Source organism: Falco punctatus (genome assembly GCF_963210335.1).
Source record: "Falco punctatus genome assembly, chromosome: 8".
NCBI lineage: Eukaryota > Metazoa > Chordata > Aves > Falconiformes > Falconidae > Falco > Falco punctatus.
Genome location: NC_137588.1, coordinates 12,466,019 through 12,492,992, shown reverse-complemented (window position 1 = coordinate 12,492,992; position 26,974 = coordinate 12,466,019). Strand labels below are relative to the sequence as shown.

General features: G+C 37.1%; 1 long non-coding RNA gene across 1 annotated transcript in view; it reads right to left on the bottom strand.

The window, feature by feature from the left end:
• Positions 1-207: 207 nt before the first annotated feature.
• The window catches only part of LOC308068538, a 75,434-nt gene continuing 48,667 nt past the window's right edge, over positions 208-26,974 (bottom strand). The window contains exon 2 of the long non-coding RNA XR_013930001.1: positions 208-26,974. This exon is cut by the window's right edge and continues 44,680 nt beyond it. This is a non-coding gene — a long non-coding RNA (uncharacterized lncRNA).

Below are 26,974 nucleotides of genomic sequence, written 5' to 3'. Positions count from 1 at the left end.
GAACTTACTGTGGATCTACTTTTCAAATCTTGTGATTTTTTTTTTTTTTATTGTGCTGTTCTGGGGCACCAGTTACAGCATGTCAGCAGGTGCCATGGCTATAGATGCTCCTGTGTTACTATTGGCAGGGGGAGTTCACCACCGCTCTTACTTGGTTCACCACGTGTTGTATCAAAGTTTCAAGGGAGATAGGTTGGGGCTTGTTTGTTGTAGGTTGCTTTTTGTTTGTTGTTTTTTTTTTTTTTTTGGGGGGGGGTGGGTTGAGTGACAGGAATACTAGTTGTCTGCCCTGTTCTCTTTTCTGAGTTAGTCGGCAAAGTTAAGGACAGAGCTAGGCTCCCGGGGGTGTGTGTGTGTGAAAGACATGTGGCTTGACTATCTCTGTCCCAAGACTGTTATTTATTATGAAAATAAGACCAAGTTACATGTAGAATATTTCCATGCCCTTTGCTTCTGATATTCCTTTCTGTAAGAAGGTGATCTGCAAAGCCTGAAAATCTGCTTATACCATGTACAGGATAACGATAGTGTCAGGATATGTAGTCAAAATAGGTTATTATAAATGTGGAAGTAGTCTGGTTGGAAGTCAAGCTTCTGCATTTAAGCCTATGTGTAAATGTGTAGAAGAATGGCCTTAATTATTGGGTAGGTGTGGGCATAAATATTTATATACTCATGTTAATGCACATACACACACAAGCTTTTATGCAGATATAACTATGGAATATATTAATAACTTAATATTAAAGTGAGAGAGAGAAGAAAACATACTGTCTCTAAATAGTCTGCATAGCAAATTTGCAAATAAACAAAAAAATCAGGTTTGGGAAACCTGCTGGCAAATATTTGAATTATCTTTTAGATCTTCTATATTCTAAGCATGTAACTGTAGCTTTGTCTTTTCCGTTCTCTGAGCCCTGCACATTTTAGTACCCAGAACAGCAGTAAATTGAGTGTCTGACAGCTCTTGAAAACCATGTTCTGATGCTTTCAGGTTGAATACGTTCTGAAATCAATGAAAGAGAAAGTACAATTTTTTTACATGTTTAATGCAGTCCTACAAGAAAAGGTCAAATGAAGTGGAACATCTCATTTTCGGTGATCTCATGTTTGTGGTAGCAAATAAGATTTATGTTGATCAGGTCAAGCTGGTAGGCTGAGATGCTCTTGCAATGGGTAGACATGTTTGTACCTTAGTGATTTGGGGGGAAGGTACCGAACTGTCATATAAATAACGCGAATATGTTACCCTATGCACTTAACCTACTGCTTGTAGATTCAGTGTACTCCAGTTAATTACTTTTATGTTGAACTAGAAATCTAATTTTGCAACAACTAAAGTGTTACAGCCCTATTTTCTATTACTTGGAAAAGTATACAAGCTTACAATACAGAAGTGTCTATGCATGCATATATATATGTATATATATATGTATATATAGAGAGATGCACATGCACACCTGTTCTTAAGGCATCTTCCTCTGGATGGCAATAACATCCAAAACATCCTGCTTCTTAGCATAACGGTTGCTAAAAAATGTATCAAGTAATCTGATACCTAGTCTATGCATGAAAATACATTTACTTTAGCAGTATAAAAAAGTTGTGAAGGTAACGAAAAGCTACTCTGTAATATTTTACACAGGCTTTAGCCAGCAACAGAACTTTTGCAACATGTTTAATTGATTTTTTCAAATTAGTATTTTTGTTTGGGTTTATCTTTTCTGCAAGAAGAAAAGAAGCTTCCAGTAGCTCCAGTTAGCATCAAATCCCCTGAAGACAGTGATGACACAAAGGAAAAAAACAGGAATGGCTTTCACTTTATTGTGTGATTTAGGATAAGCACGGTCTCATAAACAAAATTAACGGTTATTGGCAAAAGATGGTGGGTGTTACAAAATTTCTTGTCTCTTTCAGATATTGATTATCTGAGTGGAGAGAACTAAATCAAAAACATTCAGGTCCATGTCTCAAAGTAAACAATTTTGATTGTCAGTGACTGTTTCTTCCTTGTTTTTTTCATCTGGGGCTCAAACAGTAGAATGTCCTCAACTTTGCTTTCAGTTTTGGGATTTGAAGTGAAGTCTATCTGGAAAAGTTTAAGGTCTCTGCTAAGAAACCTGTGATGACCTGCAGTTTTGTCCTGGCTTGCTAATGTTGTAAAGATACGACCTCTTCTTGTCTATAAAGACCCTATAGTTTAACAGATTAGGGGGTGGACAGCTGGAAATTTTACTAAGATTCATCAAATCTTGCACGTTGGACATTGCAGTTTATCCCCTGGATAAGCAAAGACAATTGGATAGTTTTCCCTATATATTCAGGGAACCACATCCTCTTAAGAGGGGAAATACAGTTTCTCTCACAGATCCACTCCACTGAAGTGCTATTATAAACTTCTTTTATCTTCAGTGACTGCTGTGGAGACCTCTGGCTGCCCCCTTTTCTACCTGCACCAGCAAATCACTTCATGCTGCTGAACAGATGTGACAGATGAAGTGGGAGGAACAGGCAAAAGTCCAGAAATCTCAGGCTGAATCCTACCATTTGTAGCGAAAATAATCTGGCTTGGGTGTATTGCAAAGGGAATTATTTTGCTGCTTCTGATACTTATGCAGAGTTTCAGCAAGTGTGTTTTTTTCAGTGTGAGAGGTGAATCATCTGATCCACTCTGTTTTGATGATGAAAGGGCAGAACCTGTCTGTTACCTGAATGGTGCTGGGTGCTGCAGAAAGAGCGGAAAACCCACGAAGTTTAGCGAATTGTGCTGGGTTTGGCTGGGATAGAGTTAATTTCTTTTTTAGTAACTGGTGCAGTGCCGTGTTCTGGATTTGGTGTGAGAACAATATTGATAGCACACTGATGTTTTGTCTGTTGCCAGGTGATGCTTATACTAAGTCAAGGACTTTTCAGTTTCTTGGGCCCTGCCAGAGAGAAGGCTGAAGGGGCACAAGAAATTGGGAGGGGACACGGCCAGGGCAGGTGACTCGTACTGGCCAAAGGGACATTCCACACCGTATGGTGTCATGCTGAACATTTGAACTGGGGGAAGAAGGAGGAAAGGGAGGGACATTCAGCATTATGGCATTTGTCTTCCCAAGTAACCGTTGTGTGTGATGGAGCCCTGGTTTCCTGGAGATGGCTGAGCACCTGCCTGCTGATGGGAAGTGGTGAATGAATTCCTTGGTTTGCTTTGCTTGCATGCACTTCAGTCATAAAAGAAAAGAACCAATGTGTTTATTGGTATAAAGCAGAGAATTAACAAAGTTTGATAGTAATGCAACAGTGGTTTAATAAGATTCAATGGCAAGGTACACTTGACTCTTTACTGCACAGAGGACAGTGTCAGACAAAACCATCAGGAAGACCCTTCTGTTGAGTCGTGAGATTCAGAAAGGACACCCTTGTGTTCTAAACCCCTTCTCAGAGCAGAGTTTAGGTGCAGCTACATCCAGACTTAGTCTCAGACTTGGTCAATGGTTTATATTTAAAGGATTATATACGCACAAGCAGTCCTTTATACCACTTAGCAAAGATTTCAAAGTTTAGCATGCTATTAATCGCTTACCAATGGTCTGTTGTGGCAAGGAATGTCTTGGTCTCAAGGAGTAACCTTGAGAGGCATCCCTACTCAAGGAGGAGATATGGGTGTGCAGCCCACTGCCGTGCAGGAGAGCTCAACAGGCTCTGGGGCTGTCCACTATTTATGGAGTAAGATAGTTAACTTATAGTCATATAAGGTCCCAAAATTTACACCCAATTCCTTGTTTTCCAGACTTGGTTTATATACCACAGGAAAAAAAAAAAATAAAATGTGAGGAGTCTGCTCATGTCTCTCAGTACTTACTGTTTCTTTAATGCTCCATATTCCCAATTTTTGGGATGATTATTAGATTCCAGCAAGGGGAAAACTGCAGGCACTTGGTCTTAGTATGGTTTTGCATCCTTGCTTTATCCCTTGTACCCACACAGTCTCAGAATGTGGAGCACTAAAAGGTGCTGTGCAGGATCCAACCAAGTGGCTTTTCTCAGGTCAGTCAAAGCTCATTAGTTTCAGTGCTGCCCAGAGGGATGGTTCAGCTGCTGAGCACCAGTGAGCTGCACCTGCAAGCAGTACAGCTCTGCATCTGTCCTTATGAATCCTGTGGACTGAGTATGCTTATCGTAGCATCAGCTACATCTTCTCCCCTTTGTAAATCTGCTTCCAGGATTTTTCTCCTTCTGTTTCACACAGCACAGGCTGCATTATTCATGGCTCTTAGGCATACGTAAGATTTTCACAAGCATCTTGCAGACTAACATCTCTGACTAAACTAGCAAAAACTTTAAAATTAACAATAAAATAGAAAGTGGATTTTGGAGTGGAGCACGCAATACTGTATCATAACATTTTACAAGTATCAGTCTTGATTCTTGTAGAAGGCTTGGGTGTATAAGCTGTGCCCGTGGCTGCTGGTAAAGGCGATAGAAAATGAAGCAGTCCTAGAGCTACTGCTATAGTTCATTAAAATCAGCTATAATGACTGAAGGCCACTAGTTGTGAAAGTAAGCGATAGGAGTAATGAGGTGTAAAATAACTAACTACAGTAAGTTTTAGTCTAAAAATCTGAATAGTGGAGCTCTTATTTATTTGGATAATGTTGAATTAAGTTGAAACGAGATAGGTGGAAGACAGAAAGAAAAAAAAAAAAAAGAAGACAATCAGTGTTGTAACACCATCAGGATCTGTCCAGTTTTCTGCAGTAGACCAGTGTTTCCACTCATGGGGAAGAAGAGGGCTTTCAAATAAGTATATGTGCTCTATATAAGTTAATATCTGAGCTGAATTGTACTTTGTAACCCACTGTTCAGTGTGGAACATGAACTACGGTCGAGCGGATGGTGTTAGAACTGCCACTCCTACATATGACCTTATTGCAAGAGTCTGAGTAACACACAGAAGATCCTCTGTATTTGTATACGTAGTGCACATATCTGGCTTGATGTGGATGGATTAAGCCCCCTTTCCTCAGTATTTGTTGCCTGTGCCACAGGTCGTCTGAACTTGCTGCACAGGATTTTGTGGCTGCTTGTGTTTGTGAATGGGAGTACTAGGGCTTCCCATATAGCTTGTAGCCACTGATGGCTTTTAAACAAATCCATGCCAAGCAACGTAAAGATCTTATTACAGGAAGTAAAAGCATTCGTTTGTCCCATTGGCATATTGGGCTCGGCGTGTCTTTGAGGTTTAGTTGGTACCTTAATTGCAGCTTAACTAGCACGAAAGGCTTTGCATTAAAGTAAATCAGAAATTCAATGTATATATATTTTTTGTGCTGCTTTTACCTGTCTTCAAGACCTTTATGAATTTTGGAGGGAGTTGCTCTTTGCGGGGGGCGGGGCGGGAAAACAAGCTTAAGATTTCACTTTAGCTCAGAAGGCTCTGTGTGTGTACTAGGATACTTGTAGAATAAATACATCCTTGTCAACCTGCGTGGTTGAAATGTGCAACCCCTGTGTCTTCTCAGTAGAAGCAATTGTGTTATGCTGGAGTATTCTGTAGGACTCCTATACTATTATGGCATGTTATCATGACTGAATTTTAATTATAAAGGATGTGGGCTTGATCCATAACATAATGTAGTCAAACCAAGTTGTGCTGATGACAAGTCATCCTTTCAGATGCTGGCAGGTGAGGTCTCTACCTGGAAGGGTAGCTCGGGCGAGGGAAAATCCTGGGCATCACACAGCCTAGATGGGCCTCTAGCATGAGACAAAACCACTGTTGCAATATTTAGGAAAAAAAATAATCTTAATCATAATGATTCAATTTTTCTCATACTTTGTCTTGACAGTGAGTCTAACTTCCAAGGTTACTAAAGGCTGAGGTCTGTTAACACTTGTTTTTCCAGTAGCATGTATTTTGTAAACAGGAGGGTGTAATTTTATAGTAGTAGAATTTCATAGGAAGTTTTTAATGGTAGGTGATTTTCAGAAGGTATAGACTTGAGTTATTATTCTGTCAGACCTTAAATGGTTCAGATTTCTGGATCTCACAAATATGATCCCTGAAAACTTACTTTTTCTTTTTCCCTAAGCCCCTGACCCTCACATTAGGATGCATAAGGCCTCATTTGAAACAAATTACTTTTAAAACCAAAGCTCTTTTCAGCCCCAGGAGATGTACATGATTACAGAGTTACTAAGCACTTTAACGCAATCACTCAGGCTGTTAGAAAGAAATATATTAATGGAAGGAGATCAGCAAGAATCAATAATTTGCTGGAAGACCTCAGAGAGAGGGAAAAGGAGTCCCTCTGGCTTTTAATTTTGGAATTGGCAGTAAGACATGCTGAGTACTTACAATCCTCATGAGATTTGCCTTTTTAACAGCGAATAGGATGATTTTGTTTGTAAAAAGGTACACATGACAAGGATGGAAAGCTGCAAGGATTTAATTCTTGAAATGGTTTGAAAACAGCCCTGAGTTGATGACATGTTTTAAATAAGTTCAGTTGCACAGATGAGACTGGTTAAGGTAAACAAAACATAGGACACATAGCTGCCTATTCTGTGTCCGTGAACTTTGGAGCGACATACCAAAAATAATGTGATGTCTCTTTCTTCCAGTACAATTATCTGCTTGATGTAATAATTACATGTCTCATATAGTGTTATTCGGAGTTTTGTGAGAGCATATTTCCCAGTACTTCTGCAGCTGTAGATAATGGAGAATTTGACCTGAATTCTCTTATCTGGGCCACAGTGCAAAACTGGAGTCTCTCTCTGCGCTTTAGTGCAGGGGATCTATTCATGCCCATGCATGTAAATACATATGTACATGTGCATGTGGGACCATACACACATGTATGTGTAATTTTTTTTAAGGTTGGAATTGACTGTGTTTGGCCCCAGAAAACCATTCTGGCACAAAGCAATTACAGAACCACTGCACCGAGTTGCCCGTTCCTAGCTTTAATGTGTACACCACCATGACAGCTGCATAGGTGGTAAGCAATAATTTACTGTATTGCTGCGCTGTGGTTGAAAAAAAGAATTACTCCCCTTTTACAGGTAAAGAGGTGTGGAAAAGAAACATTAAGGGCTCTTGAAATCCTGTGGAAGTCTACGACAGAGTCAGTACTTAAAAATCAGATTTACTAAGTATCGTTTCGATGTCTTATATAATCCTTTCTATATGTGAGAATTTTTATATTCCCTCTTTCTGGAAATCCTCTACTAACACATTAGAAGGATGTTACAGACTCTTCACACTGTCAGAAGGAGTGACAGAAAAAGTTATGGAGTTTGGTCTAATCTCCCTGTTATGAATTTGTTCTACTATACAGTCTGAGTTAGTTTTATCTCACTTCTAATCCTTACTGGATGTGACTATATGTTACTTACTCCACTGGAGAGGACTCCTTAATGGTATGTCTGTACTAGAGCAAGTGCTTCCATTAATATACACACAGAGATTTTTTTAAATTATTATTATTATTATTTAAAATTTTTATTCTGTTCTGACCTGATCCTCAGATTTTGCCTGACTTGGCATGATTTCATTGTTCCTCTGTTAGGTAAAATGATCACCCAGTGATGTACACAGAACTCCTCTAAAGGTATTAAAACATACAGGAGATCATGTAAAATGATTGTAAAGCATGCAGTTAGGATGACTTAGCTCCATAATATAACGCAGTCAGCTGTGATGTAGAAGAAGGTTGCCCCCAAACTGGTGTAGTAGCATGCGTTTTTTGGTTTTTTTTGTTATGACAGCTCAAAACAGAGCTTTTTACATCTAAAAATACATGAAGGATTTAGGTAGAGATAACAGGTAGTTAGCTGGGGTTTGGCCAGCAAAATGGTATAAAACTCACTACTTACTGAAATTTGCTGCACAATCTCTGGCTAAAATAACAGATTAGAATAGTGCTTTAGAAAAATCCTAGTCTAAATAGACATTGGTTTTGTAATGCTCAAACACTTCCAGGCAGTAACAGACTAAATTGGTAACTGCAAGATTGCAGAGATCCAGATATGTATGAATATGCTTATTTAACACTCTGTAGCAGCTGAATTTTTTCCACAGTAAGTATAAACAGAGATCCCATTTGAAAAATGGCTTCAGTATCCCCTTTGGGCTAAGTCTTCTTTCTCTCAGTCTGGATAAGTAGGCTTCCCATGCATTCAACCACTGCTCTCAACTATAACCTCTGTTTTATTTATCTATTGCTACATGGAAATGTTTATTTTTGGAAAGCAGAACATAAGTAGTGTAGCATTCTTTGTGCCTGGCTGTTACTTTCTCTCTTAGGAGAATATTCAGCTCTATTTTTGAATTTCTCTGCAGTCCCCTATGCTCCAGCTGTGTTTTTTTAACACCTAATATCACTTTGCATTACATTCACTTACAAATCAGTGTGCATCCTGATGACCTACATTAAACGTAATGACCCTTCTTGTAGCCAGAGAAAATCAAATCAATACAAGGATGTGAAGGAAGCACAAATTCCATTTTAGACTTGAATATAATAAATAGAAACAGATGTGTCTCAGAGGTTACTGAGTCGAAGTTAAACCTACTGAGCAAAAATCTGGGAGCTCCAAACTGAGTCTTACAACAATTTGATTCCTAAGGAAGTGGAAAGAAATCAATAGAAAGTTATTCATCCATTTTCACAGAGGCCCTACTTCATTTTAGTTTCTATCTTCCTGGCTGAGTTTCTGTCACTATTAGGTGGATCAGACTGGCATTCGTCTCTAAACATAAATAAGAGTTGTTCTTGCCCTTGGATCTCTGAAAGCTTTTTCTTACGTTATATGTGATCGTCACTCTGGTGTTCAGACAAATAGTCCACTTTCTAATTTAACAGATACTTTAGCAGAAATGGTTTTAGTGTACTATAGTTAACAGGTATTTAATTTCTCTATTCTTTCTCATTTGGTGGATACACGCTCCCTCTCTTTCTGTTCTTTTTACAATGTACACACATACGTAAAATCCTTTGTGTATTACAATAAAGGATAAAACTCTGTGATGTCAAGATCTTAAAGTTTTATCACAGTATTTCTTTTGTCTGGCAAACATATGCCATAATGCTTTTATGTAAGAGGCAAAGATACACTAATTAGAAAAAAAATCATGTCTGCAGAGTACAAGAGCCCTTTTGGCAGCAGAAAGAATGAAACTGTGATCAGATCAGCTAAGTTGTGATGATAAGAACATTAACAGAATATGCAGTGGTGCAAAGTCAAGCTCTTTTGTAGCCTTTTGTGTACTGGAGTGTTGGATCAAAAGAAAGCTAAAGAGTGACTGGATGAGCCGTCTCTGTTTTTTGACCCAGCTCTCCCCATTTCAGTTTCTGTTGTGTTAGAATACGAAATCTTTTATACAAAAAGGTGCACACATAGCAGGGAGGATACAGGGGTTTTCCTGGAGATACAGAGTTTTCCTGGAGATACAGAGTTTTCCTGGAGATAACAAGCCATCTTGAAAGTTGCTGCGATCTCCTTTCCTCTCTGGGGTTGGTAACTCTGAGTCCTTGTGGGCTGGCAGTCCTGTGCAGCCTCAGCCGCTCTGCATGGAGACTTGAACTTTTCTGAGTTAACACTCTCTTTTCAGTTTTATCATTTACACCGTCAGGTTTGGAATAATTTGCAAACAAAACAAAAAAAATAAATCAGCAGTTAAAAATTTCCTTTTCAGCTTTCCCGCTCTTCCTAACCTGAGATTTTATTACTTGCTATGATGTTTTTAGTGTAAAAGTCGAAGCATTTGTGTATGTAAAGAAGGTGCTTGGAGCACTAACAGTGTAAACCAGCAAGGCAAATAATACCTCAAGCCAGAGTAAAGGAGGAATTTCATGCTGTTGTTGCTATTATGTACTTCCCAGACTTTGGTAGCTGAGATAATTTTTCCGTTGCAAATCCAGTTTTCAGCATCTCTGAAGAATAGCATAGTCTATTCTGGGAGAAGGAAAGCATTGGTGGTAGATTTAGGGTTCAGGTAGAGTTTTTTGCCCCTTGGTTTATTTTTTTTTTGTTTGATTGGGTTTGCTTCTTGGTTTAATGAAAAGATGGGGAGTATTACTATTACGTTTTTATCTACTTTTTTGTGGGGGGGAGGAGGGGGTGTGTGTAAATTGTAAATTTCAAGATGAAACCCTGACCTTCTGAAGTTGATGTCAAAATATGGCATTTAAAAAGCATACCTTTTATTTCTTTTTGAAAAACCCTTAGTTTTCATGCATCTAAATTAGCACAGGCTAATGATGCCACAATTATTGTATTTCTGAGTATGATCTTGTTGTTCACTATTTGGAGTGTTTGGTTATAACCTATCTTCATAATAAGAGGGACAACATTTTTCTGAAAGAAGACGACAGCCTGATTTTGAGGTGTTTTGTTTTTTTTTTTTAAAAAAGTAAGAGTTTAATCTTAAACTGCAAATATTTAGTATGTGATAAGTTAGATGTTAGCAATAATTGAAAAATGTGAATGTGAGACTTTGCTGTGCAATTGTAACTGCACTGATCTGGAACTGTTGCTTTATGTTGTACTATAACAACATTTTGTACCATTCTTGTGAGTCCTTTGCATTGTATGTCAGTAAATCTTAATTAATACTAAGAAATTTCCCAGAGCGTTTTGAAAAGGTTTTATTTAACCGACTATAATGCTCACTCAAGCCTTTTGATGGTCTGTGTTCTGTCCTTCTGCCAGCAGTGGCACATCAGTTTCTGCTGAAAAGTAGTTGTCAGCAGCGATTTTATTTTTTTTTAAACAAACAAACAAAACAAAATCCAGAAAACATAACTCTGGGAGGCTGAAGGATACATTTGCTCTGTTTGCAGAGGGACACGTGAATTTGTATAGTGTCTCTTAAACATCGTGCGTATACTTTTCTTCGGCTTATCTTTAACTTGTGGTGATGTATCAAAATCTCTTCACAATTGGGAAGTTACTGAAGAACAATGGATTTTTGCTATGGCCTTTAAGTAGTGTAAAAAGCTGTAGCTTAATTTAAACATCAGTCAAACTGAGTTTGACTTAAGCAGTTGCAGTGTTTTAGAAAATGTAAGAATGTGACCCTCAAGATCTTCCACATGCAAAAGAAAATTGTGATAAATTGTACTCTTTGAAATGCGTTTGTATTTCATGTAAGATAAAAATAGGTATCCATGATAGTTTTCCAAAGAAAATAGATATATTTGATGGAGAAGCATAAAAACTGAGTTGATAGAATTCTAGTCTCTGAATTTTAAGCTGCTCTTTATGCTCATTGTGTGTCATTCTAGAGCTAATTTCACTTGAAAAAGCACTGATTTTTGTGATGCAGACAAAAAACCTTTGAACTCCAGAGAGAAATATGAAAAGCTTGATATAGCACAGTGTGATATGTTCTAATAATGTATTCAGTCTAGGAAGTCTCAGTACTAGAGATCTGCAAACATGCATTATTTCAGTTTGATTTTTTTTTTTCTTGAACCCAAACTAAAGCTTTTGGGAATTCACAAAGAATGTGGTTTTGTGTATGTTTCTGTAGAAATGAAGTCCTGGAAAACAGGGGGTTTTTTTGAAAAAAAGATACTCTTTCCAAAAAAAGGAAACTCTACCCCTTGTTTTGTTTTCTTATTGCTTTGAAAATCTAAACAGGTTTAACCAGTAAGAATTTTTTTTAAAATGAAAACAAAGGTGGAAAATGTTCTTTTTGTCCAGCTTACCAACAAACATACTGGAATGGATAGAGTTTTTCCTCAAAGCTTTTCTAATGCATTTTATGAGGAAAGCATCTTATATTTGACATAATCAGAGACAAGACAAATTGCTAAATTTAATGCACGTAATCACATCTGGAGCCAGTATTTCTCACAAACTGTAATACTTCAGGGAAGTTCTGGCAAGTTTGGCAGCTGGCAGCGAAAGAACTGGCAGAGGAGCTGGCCAGTGAAAGCCATTGCTGAGTGCCACTCTGAGTGAATGGGGAGAGCCTGGGCTGAAGGGCTCAAACTGTGTGTCCCGGCAAAGAACTGGGGTTCTGGTTGGTGTTTGTATGTTTACAGGATGCTGGTCTTTGGAATTACACTGGTTAAAAAAAACTGCTTGAAATTGATGTGGTTGTTAAGTAATCTCACTGTAGTCTGCTGAAATCTATGGGTGAACCTGGGGAGTCTATGCTAACAGGTTTGATGGGATGATTGGATGTACCCCCCACACAAAAATATACACTACTTTCATTTGAAATAGGAGGAAAGGAGAAAACTGCAGGTGAAGTAGAAGTGTGCTCACTTGATGAAGTAACATTTCTACATAACCAACATTTTAGCGCATGTTTTATCACTTTGCTAGCATACATTAAAACTATTTATAATAGGTTCAAATTTCTCCAGATACAGAAACTTCTATACAGATTTTGATCTGAAAAACCACCCGTTGGATGAAATCCTGCTTCACCTAGCACTTGACAGCATTTTTTTCCCATTGACTTCAATGGAGTGGGTTTTTTTTCCCCTTGATATATTTGTTAGTCTGTACTGACGTAGGAGTGAGTAGTAGACCTAAGCCATAAGTCTTGTTCCTTAAACTTTGCCAGATACTAAAGTATGACTCATTTCTTTATGTAAATCTTTTTTCTACTGCTTCTCTCTTCTCTAATTTTCCTTTTTTTCATTTTAAACTTTCAGACCTATAGGTTGAGTTACTTAGTGGACAGAATATCTTTCCATAATTGTTTCTTCAGAAGTCTGCTTCTCATCAAAAACATGTGCTCTGACTCCATTGTGCAAAGTAATGTAGTGTAACTGATAGACTTCATTTAAAACCGGAGCAAACTCACTACAGCTTTGTTGTTCTACAAGCCTGACTATCTTCTGTTAGACAGGAGACTCAAGATGAAACTAAGCAGGATAGTTATGATGTTTATTGATTAACATATTTATGATACCTTAATTGACTAATAACTGTTATTTGTAGTAGTATTGATACAGAACTATATTTTCATAAAGAAATATTGTAAATTACCTGTGTGAGCACTGTTAAGTTGCTATTCTATTTCTTCTTCCCCTGCACTGACTATTAAGGTGCAAGTCCATTCCTCCTAGAAGATATATGCCTTCTTACTTTACCTGTCCACACAGAGTCTTTCAGATGTAGGCCTGACAGAGGATTGTTTTCGTCGTGGGCCCCAATTCTGTTTCTGTTGTTTCTGATACTAATTTAGGCAGCCAAGCCAAGCAGCAGCTACAGCTACCCAAATGAAGGCAGCTTGGTGTCCCGAGACTCCTTTCTCACCCTATGATTCCCAATAGCTGCATTTCATCTATTATTTGGTCTTTGGACATAATTATCTTGCTTTAGCCTCAACTCCCCTACCTAGTTTTAATTAAACACTTGCAATTTCTTATCTTGCACGCAAACAGCTTGTAAAGCAGACCAACAGTGTAAACCATTTTGTGCTCACACCATGGGTCTCTGCCCTGGAATAGTTTTTCTCAAGACTCCTAGTTCCCATCAGAGGCCTTCATTGCCTTGGAAGCCTGTGGTTTCTACAGCACCTCATTCTCATGAGTTTGTAAGTTGGAGACATTTTAAGAACAATACTTAGTAACTGTTTTCAAATAGATTAACCTTTTAACTCTTGTTAGATGCTAATAAGAGCTACTGTTGTCATCATCGTAATTTGTGCCCTTTAAAAAGGACTGAAAACTTGTATGTCTTCAGTATCCTTGTCATAAATCACTAGCTAAAAATGAAGTTGAAAATCAATATAGTTAAACAAGACTAGGCATATTAAGATCTCTGGGTAACTTCTCTGATCTCTATGGATCTGAATGCATAGTTGTCATTAATATTGATAGAAGTTATGGGCTTTAGCTCAAGGACGTAAGACCCAATAGAAAATTAAATATTCATAAAAGGAACATCATAATTAGCATTCTAGGCAGCGTGTTATTAAAAATTTGTGACTGTTTAATCCCTCCTTTGGAAGTAATGGAAATCTTTTTGTTATGTTTTGGGCTGGATTAACTGGGAGAAATGGTTTTATAGAGGGAATTCTTAAAAAGACCTATTTATCTTCAGTCTGTAGCTGTCATAAGAATTAGTTATTTCTTCTATCCATCCATCAGGTTCCCAGCACATGTATGAAGTGGAATTGCTGTAAGGATTTCTTTGCCCTTAATCCGCTTGCTTGTTTTTTACTAAGGGGAAGGTTCTATTGCCAGTGATTTAAAAAAAATGTTTTATGTTTTTGGAGGTTGACAGTGTATACTGGAGTGTTAAGTGTTTTGAAGACAAGTGTGGAGGTATTAGATTGTCTGTGATTGATGTGTAGCATAGATCAAATCCATGGCATTCTCACATTTTTAGACTGAGGGGGTTTTCAGTAGGCTGTAACACAGCTAAAGCATATTTTGTATTTTTATATAAGTATTATTTTAAGTACAGTAGTAATAACTGGAGGTTGTACAAATTATTTTCAGTCAACTCATCTTTGTGAATAAGGTCATCTAATACTTGATCCTTTTCATTTTGAACAGTATCCACATGTCAGCTTTGATCTGCTTCTTCCACGCTTGTTGTCAGGGTGCTGCACAGGGCACTGTATGTGGTATCCATGGAATATCCTTGCTGGTCTTTTTAAAATCAATTTATGCCTGATTTGTATGAGATCAGCTGTTTGGAAGATGTAGGCGAGTGCATTGAGAGTCACCACTAAACTCTTTTGTGTGAGGTGTGAAACAACAGCGTGCAATCTCCTCAGGTTCCTACTAGTTCTCTTTTGTCTAACTGACATTAATGGTAAGCATATAATTTGTATGTATTTAAACTTTGCCAACCTGTAAATAGAATGTCGGTTTTACATGAATACCCCTAAAGATAATTATGCCATCAAAGAATGGGAGAATAATGGATGTTTGTTATAGCATAAACCACCCAAATGCTAGAACAAATTGAGTTCTTGTTTGTGTAGAAGTGAACTCGGTTACACCTGGAAGTTTTCTTTCCCTGTTACTTTGTTCTGTGAACTTTAAGAAAAACCCAACAAAGCACTGTGTAACTTGTATAATTCGAAGTATGGAGATGATTTTGTAGGATCAAGTCCCATGAATGGATTGAGAGAGATCAGTTTTTCTTTGATCTGACTCTGTAGGTAGGAGCTAATTAATCTAGAAGGAAATATTGTAGTCCAGAGTTTGAGTTTTGAACCCTTCTGAAAATACATTGTAGTGGATATCCGTAAGACGAATTTTAAGATTTGTATGAATGAAAAGTGAATAGGAAGCTGAGGCTATGGAAGCACCAGAAGAAACAATGAAAGACGGATAAATAAATCAAGATCTGATGACACCTAGAGCAGCAAGATCACAGCACAGTTAGATAAAGGTTTTAAAGACCTTGAGATTGGGAAAACAAATGACTGAGTGAAATAATGGACAGATAGAAGCTGTTAGGAAATGATTAAGGTAGGACAAAGAACAGTACCCCAACCATCAGACATCCAATCAGAGAGACAAAAGACTATGAGTAAATAACCGACACTGTTCTATTCCCTTGAGGACAGGACAGAATGGAGAGTCTAAAGGTCAGAATCCCTGTCAACTCCTGAAAAGTATGAAAAGTGCAACCATATCCTCTCCTTTGTAAGAAAGCCCTGGAGACATGAAACATTTATAGTTGTTGTCTCTTCTGCTCCATGACAGTACAGGTAGTAATAGACAGACTATTTCAAAGCATGTGTTTCTGTGCTTGCAAATTTGTGTGTATGAGAAAACAAGTGCAAATGATTTTATTTATTTTTTTAATGTAATTCATTATTAAGAATGATCATCTTCCTCTCTTGCAGAGGCTTTCCTACACTCATTTAGCTTTGTTGTCACAATATTGCTATGATATTCCAAGCAAATATTATTATAGCCTCAAAAGTTGCCCTGGTTGATTTCTAAATAATTACAAGTTCTGCTTTACTGTTAAAGAATAGTATAGTATAGACAGCTGAATGCATCTGAGCCAGATTTATGAATGATTTCTTTGTAATGTCTGTAATGCATTTTATATAGTTATATCACAATTACAGTTAAAAAGTGTGAAAATGTCAAAAGTTTGATATATCTCTGAAGACCATCAAACCACTATTTTCCCCCTCTTTCCCCTTTTTATTCACCTATGCTATTTGTTGAGCATTTCTAATTACAATGATTTTTAAAAGTGTACTCCTTGTAAAGCTCATCTTCTGTCTTGTAGAGTTTTCTCTTATTTAAATGCATAACCACAGAGCTCTTGCTGCAAAATATATCAAATATGGAATTGGGCTTTGCTCCTTGATTATAGTTTTCCAGTTACATGATAATTACAGGTTATGATTTCAGGTATCAAAATTAATTACACCATTTCAGTTACACTGTTTTATACAATGATGCTGCTATTTACATGACTTGTAAAAACGCTTGGAAATACACTGATAGAAAATACAAGAAAACTTCCCTTCTACAGTCTTTGCTTGGAATTCAATCAACATTTCAAGAGTGCAGATGTTTAAGGAAACGAGAATAAGAGCATAGGAAACAAAATATAATTCGGTCCAGCTCCTGACCAGACCGATGGCATACTGTTTTTTATTGTACATATAGATCAGTGGTTTTGATAATGACATTGATGAAGAATTGGGCAAGACTAGAAACTTATTTCAAAACCTCCAAGTGTTCATACATTAGCTGCATAAGTGAAAATCCCAGAGGCTGGGCTTGCTTTGTTTACCTGGAAGTTTGCCACTTTTCCCTTCTTCGGTTGCTTGCAGCAATAGGTGCTCTTTTGATGGAACTACAAATACATTCTGTGTAAATAAACACAGACACATATGTTGTCTGTTTCTTTCCTGACTACATTTATTCATTATCTGTTCTTTGTTTAAGCATGCCAAAGACCATAGCATTCTTATACTTAGCATTTTATATATGTTTCATGATTTGTTTGACTTTTTTTCTTTATGTAATGTCTTATTTGCACGTGGATTTTTTAAGTCAGCTGTCATTAAAATAAATGAGGGTACTTTCACTCATTTGAATGGCAGTTAGTGTCAAAACAAAATATGTTAGAATTTATTTTGCCTTGTAATGAAACTTGCAATGCTATATTTGCTGCATAACCTAGAACATTATGAAAATTAACTACTGCACCTGCTCAATACTTAATATTCATTCTTGCATAAAAATATCTGGCTCATTTCAAATAGTTTTCCCACAACACCCAAAGACCTGAGCATGCTTGGTAGGCAAATTCTAGTAATTTTCATTTAGGTCCTCTCTCTTATTTAGGGAGCAGAAACAGCCTCAACTCAGGTTACAGTCATGTTTTTTGAGGTTCCAGCATGTAAACCCATTTAATGGATTTCCATGTTTTTCTGATGCCTTGTACAAAAGTTTACGCTGCTGAGGCCTGAATCCATTCAGACAGCAACTCTGTTTATAAAGCAAGCGCCAGCTCAACCTTGCATGACATACTGTTGCTGAAAAAAAACAATAGCATTTTGAAGTTAATGAATCTTTTCTCTAAATGAGATGTCACTAAGCAGATCCTAAGTCTACCAGAGTCTTGACAATTTTTTACATATTTTAATCCCAAACCATGGTTATTTGCAGAACACAGAAGATTACATAGCATTTCTAAATACATTTAATCCCCAGAGTCACTGAAGCTTGTGACACAATATGAGCATTCTTATTAAATCTACAGAACTTCTGTCTGATTTTGCTTTGCCAGACTGTGCAAGCAGGTAACAGTCTGGAAGGGCAATGATATGTCTGTAAAGAGTGAGTAACAGGGAGAATCAAAGAAATATGTGATGAAACAGATGCTTTTGAGTCATATCTGTATGTTGTCTTGAGGTTAGATTATGTACATATATATGTTTAATATAAGAAACTAAATGATATTACTGTGCCTGATCAGTGTATTTGAGATGAACAGAGTGAAAACACTTTTTTCACCTCAGCAGCCTTCAGTGTGGCTTGGGACAGACCGAGACGTACGGTGTTAGGAGCCCATTAAGCAGGCACGCTGCCAGGCACAGGGTCTGCCTTCACGATGGAGCACATCTCCTCAGAAAGATTGCTGGGAAGGATCTGAGACAAATAAAGCTTTCTTTTAAATGGTACCTTCACAGCTCTATGAGCACTGGATTTCTGATGGGGTTTCCCCTTGACTGCATTGTTTTATAATGACAGCATTACTATTTTATTATTAAGGTGAAAGATGCATCCTTATCTTGCGTTGTTGATGACTACTCTTTTGTTTATGCATTTGCGCATGCTGTGCTGTAGGAAGGATAAATTCTTTTAGTTTTTTCACATGAAATACAGTTGTTAAACTACCCCTTTACTCTCAAGAATGCTACTCCCACCCCACCCACCCCCCCTTAGTTTTTCAAAGTGCCCTTCCATTTCTTCTGGTGGGTATTTTTTTTCTTTTTAAACTTTGATAGTTGTAGAAGCATATTGCATCTCTGCTACCTCCCTGTAGTTTGGCTAGTGGTTAGATCTTTCTGTTGTTACTTCGGACAGTTTCTGGCTACCTGTGTTTACTACTGCAGCTTTTAGCTTTTGCTCAACTTATGCAGAGAGCATTCCCTTTCCACCAAGGTTTTGATATGCTGTTCTGCAGGAGGCTTAGGCTCCAATGCTTTTACTGTGTTAGTCAAGCAGATCCCTGAGTATATTAATGTTAATTCATACTTCCCAGCACTATAGCTGAGGCTTTTAGTAGTAACATAAATTTAAAGAAATCAATCAATACTAAGGAACTCATCTCTTCACATCATGATCTAAATCACACTTAGAGCAACTTCACTGATTTTGCTCAGAGAATACATTGAGATTTCATTCCAGAATCTTTGTCTAATTAAAATTTTAAGCTTTTTTTCCCCCTCTTATTTCTAATATTAGTAAGCACCTGATATGCCTTAGCATTGAATTTAACTTTTAATTAACCTGTATTGGCAGTTTATGCAATGCCTTATTAGTCTGCTTTGTATGTATGTTGATAACAAGTGAACATGGAACCTGCAGCATTTCTCTTACCGGGTGTGTTTGACACCACATGCAGCCAAAAGTGAATCCCATTTGAAGAGCGCAAACAGCTGAATTTTCTTATGTACTCAGTTTGAGAATGAGAGAGAATGAGGAGCAAAGGTGAATTTCGAGGGGCTGAAGTGATGGTGCTTGAGGTCTTTCTGATAACTGGCTGCAGGCTGTAACTTTTTTCTCCCGTGGTTCGTAACCAGAAGACCATAATTATCTTTAAGAGAATAAAAAAGGAATATTAGCCTCAGTTATCACCTGTACTATATTGCATGGAAAATGAATATATACTAGAGAAAGTCTCAACTTCCAGCAGTGGCATTCCCTAATTAAATAACTGGATTGAATAACTTGGGGGGGATGGGGGTGGGGGGAAGAGAGAACCACTTTCCTGAACATTTTCTTAGTCCTGTGTGAAGATTTAAATTATTTTTAGGAGCTGAAAAGTGAACTATTCTCCGTAACTGGGAAGTATTTTCACTATATTTCATGTTGAATTTCTTAGTTTGGGGTTTTGTTTTGTTTTGTTTTTTATTAATGAGGCAAGTAGAATTTCTGTAGAATTTCCTTTCTTGTTTCCGTTTTTCCCTTTTTCAGTCTTTGTTATTCCATGAAATTTTTAAAATTAAAATGTTAGGAAATTTTAATACATTTTTAAATTACATTTTTGCTGTGAGGAAAACTTTGTAACAAAATATATGTTGCTTTATATGGAGACACAGACACATGTACATGCACACACACAAAGCATAAAATACCAGATAATGTGTTTCATGCTAGAAATGCTACTTGATGCAGTTAGATAGCATTTATTTTTTTAAATAAATACACATTGCCCCCTGGAAAATAAGATAGTTAAGGAGTACAGTAAAGAGTCTAGTAAGAATAAACCAGTAATTATCATGATAACTTTCAGAAGTCATAAGGTTTTCTGAAATTTTTTTCTCGGTTCTACGTTATCTGTTTAGTATACCAAGGGAACTGTGTTTTGATGGTCCCAACAAAACTCTCCTCTTTTTTTGTCAGTAAAACAAAGCACAGAACAAAGAGAAGCATGGCTCAGGAGTGGACTCTGTACCATCTGTTGAACCATAACTAGATTAGGAAAAGTAGTCTTCACAATTGGAGGGTTGTTGTAAGATCTGTCCTTTGAATAGAATTATGTTGTGCCTGAATTAAATTATGCACATGAAGAATAATTATAGGCAAGTCCCAAGACTGAAAAAGATTAATTATAGGCCTATTATTAGAAGCTTCTTTTGCATAATCCTGTTAGGTTGTTCATATGTTCATTTTTCCCCATATGTGTGGGAGCATATTTACTAATTTTATGTAATTGAATACAGTGCTGTTTATTTAGGGTTTTCATGTTCATTTATTTTAGCTTTATTTACCAGCATAATTTCAGTCTCTTCTTCCTCTCCGAAGGTGAATTTACTTTAGATATTACACAGAACGGTTTATTATGGGGAACAATTGACTATACAGAGAACAAGGCCTCTTCCCTATGGTAGCGAGTCTCTGTTGGTACGCTGGGGTTATTGAAAAGGAAACAAGTGTAAAAGGTTGAGTTTGGTACTTTGAGACTTGTCACTTGATAAATGAACAGTTATCACAATGTTGCTAATCTGTTTGGCTCTGCCTTCTGCCTTCAAGTGAAAAAGTTTGTGTATTTATTTATGTACACAGTACATTTCTTAGAAATTATGCAGAGAGATTATTTTTTAAAAAATTAATTGTATTTAACATAAGATTTTAAGCATTTGGCTTTCTCAAGGCAAGACTATAAATCTGTTTGGCTTACTCTGTTCCTACTATAGTTGGCATCCTCCAGCTCTCAAACTATAGGTAGATTTCATGCAAAACTCTCATTCGAGATTCTACACAGTTTGTGGCATGTGGCATGTACCAGAGATAGATACTTGCTTATAAATAATGCTAATGGCAGCATTGGGGAAAAATTTAGGAAATTAATTGCTTTGCGTTTTCTGTGCAGAATACAGATGTGGACGTAGTGCACTGGACTGGTCATTAGCTTCTTAGTATATGGAAGTCGTCTGTTGTGGGCACTTATACCTAAGGTTTCAGGGAGAAGAAATCCAGTATTTTAATAATTATATCACAGTGTACAAGCAAAGAGTAGGATTAAAGTTGCACAAATCAAATATTTTCTTAGCTTTTGAAGACACTGTCAACCTTAATCTGGAATTATTTTGGGAAGTAAATGTTGGATTATATACATCAAAAGCAAGAGCATTAACTCTGGAGTGGCTGTCACAGGTTGAGAACACTCATGTGACAACTGAGGTCCTGAAAAGGAGGGGACATGCACAGGTTGGGCTGGAGCTACAAGAAACTGAAGAGTTGTTGCCTTTTTTGTGCTTCCCATCAACCATATGTGGACTTTCAGAAGTAATTGCAGGTATTGCTTTCAAGACCTATCTGTGCAACAACAGTTTCACACTTAATATCTTAAGCTTACCAAATCCCAATATGCATATTAATTGTTTTTTATATGAAGTTGTCATTCCTGGGTTTGGTGTAAAATTCTCCCTTGGTAATAATCATGGTCTCTGGTCTGCAGAATAACTGTTTTATTCTGGTGCTATTTCTTTTCCTGGGGCTGAAACAGACAATACGATGCAGTAAATAGCTCTGTGAAATACCTTTTATTTTTCCCTCTTATCCTTTCTTTCCTCACACAAATAGATGGTCTTCCTGATTTGACTTAATAGAATGTGCCTACTTGCAGATAGAAATAGCAAAAGCTATAGCAGGATTATTCAAAATGTAATGTATCTGTTTCAAAATGGTTGTGAGTGCGCCAGATTTTTGTGTCAGGCAGAACAAAAGCCATAGGTATGTAGCTCTTGAAATTTCAATGATTTCTCAGATAGTAAAGTAATAACTAATTGTATGTTGTTACCTTTGGGGCAGTTTGTTTCCCAAGTACACTCTAATATTAAAAAAGAACAAACAAAAACCACCTTGCTTTTTATAATCTAAAAAAAAAGCTTACAAAACTCACCTGACTATCCATCAAACCAAGAAGCTTCTCTGTTATGTTGCTGGTGAATAGAAACTCCTGGCTCATATAAACGGGAGAACAACATCTATACCTAGTCCCAACAGTAAAATCGAACAATTCCCAGTGTAACCTCTCTTTTGCCATCTTATCAGTCTTGTCAACATAAGTAAGTCACCGCTGGAAGAATGCACAGCTTCTCACTTTTTTTCAGGGTACAATTACAGTTATATACTATACAGGTCAGGTACATGACACGTAATTCTTAACTCAAAATGTAAATTTGTTAATGTATCAATAGGAAGGAAGAGATGAAATCATACTTTTTCTTCTGGAATTGTTTTTATTTCTTCTAGAAAGCGCTTTGTGTTTGTATTTTTGTTTTTTTTCTTTTTAGAAATCTTTTTTGGTTTGTATTTGATCTGATACAATGCAAAGCTGGTTCAACACAGTTCATGTTGATAATGGCGTAAGTACTTCCGTACAGAAATGTGTGCTTATATGTAGTTCATTAAACCAAAAATATTGCTGTTCCCCCAAATTGTGGTCACCTGGTTGGTGTTCTTCCTTCTCCAAAGAGCTGTCTTTTTTAAAAGAATGCCAAATTAAACAGAGCACTACAGTGATGGAGAGAGTGTACCCTGCCTGGTTTGGGTGACACAGCAGTCACTTTCACACTGCCAGGAAACAGAAGAGCTGTTTTGTAGCTATCTTGTTTTCATATACCATCTCCAGTACAAATCCTATTTAAGAAGTTAAATTTCCCCAAGCAGTTGCAGTAAGTGGGAGGAAACAATTTGTCATTTCCATCTTAGTCTTTGTGGCAGGGGTTTCTCCTGCTGGATAAAAGGTCTGGTTGACTCTGGGGTTGATCCCCTTGCACTGTTTTTTTCTTGGAAATAAAGAACTAGCTTGGGCTCTGCTTAGGGGCACTTCAGGAGGACAGAGGGCACTTGTCCCTGTAACTCCTTTTGGACCAGCTGAGGCTATTCAGTGCTGGAGGTCAGCTGACAAGAGGTTTCTTTTGGAGCTTTTAAACTTTTTAAACAAAAGGTGCTGTGTGTAGTTCCTGGACATGCAATGCTATGTCTCTTTGGTTTTGTACACTGCCTGTTTTTTTTTTGTTTAGGGTGGGTTTTTTCGCTTTGGAACTATGAAAATCAAGACTACTGTTTGAGGCAGTTCTTTAACACAGGATATTTATCTCAATGGATAAAACCTACTCGCAAGATTTTGATGAGACAAAGTAGAGTGCCACCAGAAAACAAAGAGGTAATTGCTTTCTTAATTTCCCTGTGCTTGCTGTCCTGAAGGAGGCATTACTGTTTATCCTGAAGTGTCTCTGGCTGAAGCTTCTTAAGTTGAGACTTCAAAAGTCTTTTTCTTTTCCAAGTCTTGCTACATTATTTCATTGTAGTGGATGCCTTGATTTCCTTCCTGATGGCCTAGTAAAAGCTCTGCATTGAGAATGAGCTGTCTTCAGTTTTCTATTCTTTCTCATTAAAGCAAAGAAATTGCTTTTGCATTCTGGCTTTTCACATGTGCACGTACCTGAATGTATTCCCTACTGTATCTGGATATGAAATTTTAATACATGGAGCCATACCAAATTAGTATTAACTTCAGCTAACTGAGTGAAGATCTGGAGCAGTAACACTAGCTTTAGAAGTCTGGAGGATGCACGCTTATCTGTGCTGTTGTTCTCTACACCATCCCAAGATGCATACCTGTGGTTTCGCTGTTACCCTGCATAACTCATCTGTAGCAGTTCTGGCCTGGATGTCAGTCCAGTGTTTAGTGATTTTGTAGCTAGACCATAATGATCTCTATGTGGACCCGGATCTCTATTTAAGACAAGAAGTGGTGGGAAGGGAGCAAAAAACCCAAAGACAAAAACAATAACTGTTGTCCTTGTCAGATCACAGCCTTCATCTCAGGCAGGAGTGCGAGTACAGAACGGAAGTCCTGGCTTCCTGCGTATCTGTGCTAAAAGTTCTGATAAATAAATATGGCATTATTGAGCAATATATTGTATTGTAGATCTCTTTATCTTTTCAAGTAAAGCATGTCCTCAAAATCAATATTGTGGAGGTGGTGTGCTGTACCTTTAACAGGCAGGGTGTAATAGAGATATCTGTAAAACAGTTTTGTGCTTGCCTAATCCAGGTGGGACTGGAGAGCTCCCAGGCATAATTTAGGGATTTCTGGGAGTCTGTTTTAATTTAATTTAATTATGACTGTCTTGTTAAGTTCTGCATCAGAATAAGAAATCTTTGCAATATTGCATGGTGCATGTGCCTAAGTCTAATGTACCCTTGAAGGTTATGATTCTACTTGAAAGTTATTTTCTTACTGTAATAGAAATGCTCACCAGTGTATCAAATGGCCATTTTGCAATTTGTACATTTTAAATATCAAAGTTTGGTAGGTTGTACTTTACCTTTCCTTCCTTATTTGTGACTACGTAATACAAGATGAAATGACCAGATGACTGAAGTTTTCTTCATTTGTCAGTTGTATTTGTTCAATAATTGGAATGAAGATAACATGTAGAATAATGATAATTCAATTTCCCCAAGAGGAGAATTAACTCCAGCAGTATGAGAGCAATGCTTATCACCAAAGAGGAGCTGAATCTTCAAACTGAGCATATCGGGAAACAAATCTAAGACTGTGCAGAACATTTACACTAGAGGGAAGCCCCACCACAACTGCAAATATGACTTAAAACTGTTTTACTCAGCCATGTTAAAGACGCGTGTCATAGTGAGATTTGGATGACATGAAAAAATGTGACGCTGGGAGAGATGCTCAGTTTTTTATCATCACTAGAAAGTCCAGGAATCGGTAGGGATCTAGTGGCGCTGCTTGTTTGTTCCATTTCTAACTTTGGTAGGAAAAGTAAAGCAAGCCTTAAGAAGAGACATCCTCAGCTGAATTACATTGTTATTATTTTACTAATTTTAGGTAGTTCTAGATATGCTATAAAAAATACCAGAGAGAACTTATTTTTCTTAACACTACTTTCTTTGTGCATGTTTATGTTGGGCCATGGGGGTATTTTTTTTTTTTTGAGGGGGGGTTTGGTAAGTTCTTTGAGATTTTTATAGGTGCTCAGCATCACAGTAACACATTTCAGTAGGAGCAGCAATGAACTGACATAAAAAGCTTCTAAAAATCTCATTTTCTGTCTGGCATAAAGTTTCCTGGGTTCTATACTGTAATCAGTACTATACAAGAAGGTTCTTTTTCAAATATGTGTCATAAAGCTTCCCTTACATACAGGGTTGGTCAGTTTGCTCTGCTTGTATGGGTCTTTTCCACAAGGGAAAAGAAAAATGAAAGGTAAGGAGGATTTTTTTGTGGAAATGATTTAATACGGAGGTATAATTGTGAAACCTTACTATTCAACAGCATGATTTGTAGATAGTGAAATATTACTTCTGTTTTATGGAATTAGATTTTAAGTTGCTGTATCTAAAGGAAGTAATTTTTTTTCCCCTTATTGATGACATAACAATATATAATTGACATTATTTTGTTAAAGGATGAGGGAGAAGATTCTTCTGTTGGAGGTAGAGAATTTATCTTGACTTTTTTTTTTATTATTTTTTAGAAAACTTCATGCTCTTGAAAACTAAGCTAACAATATTTATAAAGACCCAACTTGCTTTGAAAGTCCAACTGTAGAAATCTAGCAGCTTAGAGGGCCCTTGGAGATCTTCCAACTTACCATCAAATAAACCTTTTATTCCTCTTAAGCCAGCTGTAAGGAAGCAGAGAGAAGCATGATGTTTTATGATGCTGATTAAGGCAGTAATCTAGTGTCTGCTTTATTCAACATATAAAGATACGCTGATGAAACACTGATAAGCAGTCAAATTACTGCCTCAGGTTAACAAACCTGCAATCAGTTCTATTTTTTTTTCCACTCTTCTAGCGGTTGTTGTTTCTTAAGACTCCTTGAACAACTGTATTTTAGTCTAAGCAGATGTTTAATCATCATAGTTTAATCATTGGTAGATATTCAGTGACAAGGGATTTCAGTGTTTGAAGGCCTGACCTTGAATTCTTAAAAATCACTGATTTTGATACAAATTTCGTATGTAAGGAATGATAGCTCAGATGTTAATTATGATTGCTTTAGCATTTGTGTACCACAGTGAAGTCTTTAAAAGTTGATTGCATTTCACACAAGTACAGTAATCTGTCCAAATGTATGAAATTGCAGGCTCATTGCAACAGATGTTTTGATTTAGTGTAATGTGCCAAACAATTTTGAGGTCTTCCTGTGTATAGATTTCATTGCTGTAGTAGCTTGGAGGTTTGTGCTAATTTCTCAGTGAAAACTGTCCTTAATTTTCTCTAACAGTATTTGTGTTTTGATGTAGCTATCATTTTTAATCCACACCAATATAATGAAAGAGTATGTTATTTTTATTAAGAAATCTGCATTAAAACCCCCTGATTTTTTCTTTTCATTCTAATAACTTTTCATGTGGTTGCTGTTCAATCCAAGAACTTTCTCCCAACCCCATTGAAAAAGAACATGTTGTAAGTTTCAAAAGATTGTCCAATTTCTTTTCAGAAATTCCATCAGTCCAAATGCATAAAAGCTATAATAAAATTGAAATAAAATCATGTTTCTAGGCATCTGGACACCAGAATGCTTAGCAACTGTGGAGTTCAGCATAAACTTCCACCACCCTAATCCCCATTTTATGCTTAGTGCTCTAGAAAATATCTTAGTAGACTTGGTCATCTTGGCCACTTGGATCGTAGTAGCCATTCCATCAGAAATGAAAATTCAGGGTCAGGTGCTACGCTGGGCTGTATCGGTAGCAGAAAGAGACTGGCAGGCACCAATCTCAGTGACTGGTAAGTATCCTTCATG